A 5,969-nucleotide genomic window follows, 5' to 3' on the forward strand; every position below is an offset into this window, starting at 1 on the left:
CCTTCCTTCCTTCCTTCCTTCCTTCCTTCCTTCCTTCCTTCCTTCCTTCTTCTTTCTTTTTCTTCCCCTTTCCTTTCTTCCTCCCATCCTATCTTCTATTTACTAAAAGCTTTGCTGGTCTCACTGAATCCTAACTGATAAAGAATTTGAACTGGAAGTGGTTGTAGAGGAAAGCTGGTAAAAAGAAGCTCTGAGAAAGATATAGGTGGATAAACTAGGTGGGTAGAAAGTGTGCATGTATTTGTTTTCAAAGTGAATGCTCACCAAAGAGCAAGGAGTATCTTTATAATCAAATGGGTAATATGACTCATCCTATGAATATCAGTCAGCCTATTTGCCTAGTTACCTCATTCATTCCTTGGGCTCATGATAAAACGATAACGGCAGTGGGGATAGAGGTTATGCATGGACTCAGCAGCATGGCATTTCACTCACCAAGGCCAATCTGGCTGCATTCATTAAGTGTTTAATCTGCCAATAGCAAATACCAACACGAAATACCTGTTACAGTGGCATTCTCTGGTTGGATTAACCAGCCACCTGGGGATGAGTTGATTATGTAGAACTACTTCCATCATGGAAGGGCAGCATTTTGTTCTCATTGACATAGACACTCAAGATAAGAATTTTTCCTGTCTGCACATACTGCTTCTTCCAAAACCAACATCTCTGGACTTACGGAATACTTTGTTTGCTGTCATGTCATTTTATACAGCTTCTGATCAATGAACTCATTTAAAAGCCAATGAGGTCTGACATTGTACCATGCTCACATAATTAACTGGTCTTACCATGTGGCTCATCACTATGAAGCAGTTGGCCTTGTAGAATGTTGGAATTGGGGTGGTTTTGAAGTCTCAGTAACAGCGCAACTTGGGAGAGCAATATCTAGAAAGCCAGGAAATGCCATACAGGGTATGTTACATGTTCTAAATCCGTGACTGATGTATAGTGCTATTTCTACCACCGACAAGATGGCTATGGCAATTGGGTCTTCTCACTATAACTTCCCTAGTGATAGATTAGCAAACTTTTTGATTTCTTTCCCTGCAACCTTTGGCTCTGCTGGTCTAGAAGATATTCCCAAGTGAAGAATGCTTTTGCCAAGACAAAGCAATGGTTCATTTAAATAATTAAACTGGAAGTTGAAACTCTTCTGGACAGTGGGATATTTATACTAGGAATTAATAAGCAAAGAGGAGTGTTAATTATACTGGATGAGAGAATCGATCCTGATTATCAAGGTAAAATTGAATTGCTACCTCACCATGAGGGTAAACAGAACTGTAAAATACAAATGGTTTCCCTGGTGGTGACTTTTACAATTCCCAAGCCCTATGATTAGAGCTAATAGAAAACTAAACAACACAATATAGTCACCAAGATTGCTAATGGTGCAGGCTCTTTAGAAGGGTTTGGGTCACTTCACCACACAAGGTACCACAGCCAAATAAGATGCTTATTTTAGGCAATGGGAATAAAGAACGAGTAATGGAAGAATGTGGTAAAACATACAAGATATGACTATAGGATCAATTTCATTTATTTATTTTTTATTTTGATTGATTGATTGAAACAAAGTCTCACTCTGTTGCTCAGGCTGAAGTGCAGTGGTATGATCTCAGCTCACTGCAACTTTTGCCTGCTGGGTTCAAGCAATTCTCCTGCCTCAGTCTCCCGAGCAGCTGGGATTACAGGTGCCCATCACCATGCCCACTACTTTTTTTTTTTTTTGGTATTTTTAGTAGAGACAGGGTTTCACCATGCTGGCCAGGCTGGTCTCAAACTCCTGACCTCAGGTGATCTGCTCTCCTCGGTCTACGCCACTGTGCTTGGCCTTATTCAGAAGCAATGACCAATTTCAGGAGCATGAGCAGTTTCTGTGAAATTTGGTCAGGCTTGATTTTTCTTTTTCTTTTTTTTTTTTTTTTGAGATGGAGTTTCGCTCTTGTTACCCAGGCTGGAGTGCAATGGCGCGATCTCGGCTCACCACAACCTCCGCCTCCTGGGTTCAGGCAATTCTCCTGCCTCAGCCTCCTGAGTAGCTGGGATTACAGGCATGCACCACCATGCCCAGCTAATTTTTTGTAGTTTTAGTAGAGACGGGGTTTCACCATGTTGACCAGGATGGTCTCGATCTCTTGACCTCGCGATCCACCCGCCTCGGCCTCCCAAAGTGCTGGGATTACAGGCGTGAGCCACTGCGCCCGGCCTTGATTTTTCTTAAATGGGCTTGTTCATGCATCTAGGGTCAGCTGGAACATGAGACTCTGCTCCATGTGGTCATTCATCCTCTAGATGGCTAGTTCACCTTGTTCTCTTGGCAGTACCAAGATCCCAGGTTGAATAAGAGAGGGACTGGAAAAATATAGGGCTACCTTGTGACTTCAGTCAGTACAAATCCAGAAAAGGTAGGAGATTACGCAGTTTCAAAATAAGTGATATGGATACAGGAATGCCTTTTACTGTGTCTGTTAATGCAACCAGTGTACCACCAAACCCGCATGCTGTACACAGTACTCTAGGATACTGACAAAAGAGTAGCCCTAGCAGAAATTCTGAACGTTTTAAAGTCTTAATTATTAAACCCCACACTTCATCTACTTAGAATCTGCATCATTTTTCTTCTACTTTATTATCAAGGAGTCAGATCTTTTCAGTGTCACCTTAGCATTTCAAATTTTAATGCACATTGTATACTTTATGATATCTGATACCTGTCTGAATTTTCTTGATGATTCCTGATGGTGACAAGAGGAAGTTTAGAAAGCTCTGGGATACCCCATAACCTACATTAGTCTCCTCAAAGGTATCCCCCCAAATAAACCTATTATCTAAATAAATTTTATATGGATTCTAATCAAATTAAATTTCAAAGACAAATCCTATTTTTCCCATTTATCCAGTTTAAATCATGGGAACTTGCCAACTTTCAATCTTTTCTCACCTACAAAAATGGCCATTTCATGTCGTTCAACCTACAGACGATAAAAAAGTTTTGTTTTTTCTCTTTCAGCAGTGTCCTGAAGATGTCTTCTGGCATTTGCCACCAAAGACCTCTCATCTTTACCTGTTTCTTTCAGAGGCGGGTCTCCTCCTGCCTGGCTTACTTAGTGCGCCAGCTCTGACATTAAAAAGTGGAAACGTTTCTATTAAATGAAGGATCAAACGAAGGCAAGAGAAAGCTAGTAAGCAAAGAAAGACTAAAGTCTCATTCTTTCTCCTGTGAAAATGTTAGTGCCTCCTCGAGGTCTACATTCATTTTATTCTTTTATTAGTGTTTGAACTATACTGAGATAATAATAGTCTGATATTTAAGGCAATTTAACATGAAAATCTTCCTGTTGAGTAGTTTCTCCGTGTTGGTTAGCACCTTGTGAACATCTTCCTTAATTTTTAAAATAGCACTTCTAATTGTGATTTGCCTAGCATTTCACAAGTGGAATAGGTGAATGGGGATATGTGTAGAGGGATTATACATTCCAGGAATGAGGTGGGCGCAGTAGGAATGGGAAGTTTCACTTTTTCTTTTTGCCTCTCTCTCTTTCTTAGTTAAGAGAGACTGAGTGAGATCTGGGATATTATACTTTTATTGATGTGTAAAAACCAGTATATGCTTTTCTTTCATCAGTAGAAAAATAGTCATTGAATCATAATGTGTTTGAGCTGTGGAAGAATCTTAATGGTCTACCAGATTGACTACCCAGTTTTACCGGAGTCTCCTTTCAACATCTTTCTGAGGTGTGCACTCATTTAGCTACTCTTTGATTCTTCTCAGGGTGCTCCCACAACTCAAAGCAGCCCATTTTCTTTGGAGCATATCTGATAATTAGTAGATTTCCAAAGTGAGCCAAAATCTGCTTCTCTGAAACTTTCATCCATTGATTTTTCTTTTTTCCATTAGAAGGCTACTCAGAAAAATAATTCCATTTCGGTTGCCTAGTACAGAGTTAGGAATTGTGGTTTTGTGTAAGTGCCATCAATTGAAAAGCATTATAGGCAAATATGAGCTATTTTTATTGTTTCATATTTTAAAAGTCGAGTATTTGAAATCAGCTATTAGGTCAAGGGACTGAATAATTTATTAAAAAATGACCTAAGCTTCTGTCTAAAATTAAATACTTAGAGGAGTTTATCCAGATGTTAGTTATTTCGACTCAGTTGAAAAGTAGATTTCTAGATTTCTTTTTCTAGAAGTGTAAGTTGTGTTTTACTTTTTCAAAGACAAATCAAGGGATGAATATGACTTTTACAATTAGGTCAATAAGTTAAACATTGATCTAACATTTGTGTATTTTATGTGAATTACCTTATAAAAATATTATTTGCATACAACTATTTATGACTTTTTATTAATAGAACTAGGAATACCTGTAACTAGATAATTCTTTAGACACTTTATTCTTTGTTATGACTAGCTTATGTACTTAGCAACCCATGGTTCTGTATTAGATAATATGCTAATCAAGAAAAGATTTGGATAAGGTAAGAATACATTCAATATATATATATTATATGCTTTCTGGGATTCATCTGAATATCAGTAGCTCTCATTCTGGGAGATCATTTCTTAATGTTTAACCTCATTTTCCCTTATTTGTCCTCATAATCACATTCTAATGGTTATTAGTCTCAAATTGCAGATCCAGAAATGGAGTGGCTTAGGAAGAGAAAGACTAATTCATCAGCAGAAGCTCATAAAACCAGTTACTAGCTGCTGAGATCTGCTTGAGCCCATACCACTCTGCCTTTGGTCTTACTAGAAGTCAAAATTATCTGTATTACTTGATCTTTCTGAGGTCATTCTGACAAAGTTCTTGTATTGTTTGTGTGCTCTCAGTTTTCTTGAAACCCTTGAAGTCAAAGTTTTGCATTAACTTAGTTGATCCACACATGAAAGTCAGTTTTTCTACTTGTGGTCTTTGGAAATCAGCCTCACTCCTTTGTGAATGCCCAGAAGGCTGTCTAGAGCCCTGACTTTGGCATATTGGTAGTATAGGCTGGCTGTTTGTGGAATGCGTGGAAGTCCCACATGCTGTTGGATGCTTCAGGCTGCTCAGTGTCCTCATGCCCCACCCCACTCCACCCCACAGACTGCTCTGCATCCCAGATACATTTCTCTCTTCACCCTCCTCTTGAGTAAAATACCCGGTGTCAATTAAACATTTCTGGTGAATTGCTATGGTTCTTATTAGTTCTTATTCAATCTGCCGCAATAAATCCTTTGATCTTACACATTCCAGAGTGATCTTTAAATGTCATTGCAGCGCTCTTTAAAATAATCCAATCAGGCCACTTTCTGCCAAGGAAAAGGCCTTTCCCCTTTTCTACCCCCTAGAATTGGCTTTCTACAACTTACTAGACAAAATACAGATTCTTTATTTAGCACCACAAAGTTTTCAATATTCTGATTTTAGCTCACTTTTTCAAGATTATATTCTCTATGAAAATATTCCAGTGTATCCTACACACCATCCACACTAAACTGTCAAATCTCCTTCCTTAGGTATGGTACCAATTTCCAAGGGCTGCTGTGACAGTGTGGAATAAATCTGGTGACTTACAACAACAGAAACCCAGAATTAGAGCCTCTGGGCGGAAATCAGGGTGTCATTCTTTGGCTCGTCGCCTTAGCACTCCTATCTCTGCCTCAGTGGTCATATCGCCTTTTATTTTGTCTGTATCAAATCTCCCTCTGCTTCCCTCTTATAAAGACATTTGTGATTCTATTTATGGTCTACCTGGATACTCTGCCCATCTCAAATTCCCTAACTTAATCACATCTGCAAAGTCTTTGCCATAGAAGAAAACACAGGTTCTGGAAATTAGGATGTGAACATATCTCTCAGGGCTATATTTAGCCTACCCACACTTATGTATTGTTGAATATCCTGTTATCCCTGAAATTAGCAGTTTAAAACGAAAACTATATTATCCTGTGGGCCAGGAATCTGAGCATGTCTTGGATG

Source organism: Sapajus apella, unplaced genomic scaffold (assembly GCF_009761245.1).
Source record: "Sapajus apella isolate SASKATOON/1434 unplaced genomic scaffold, GSC_monkey_1.0 scaffold109, whole genome shotgun sequence".
NCBI lineage: Eukaryota > Metazoa > Chordata > Mammalia > Primates > Cebidae > Sapajus > Sapajus apella.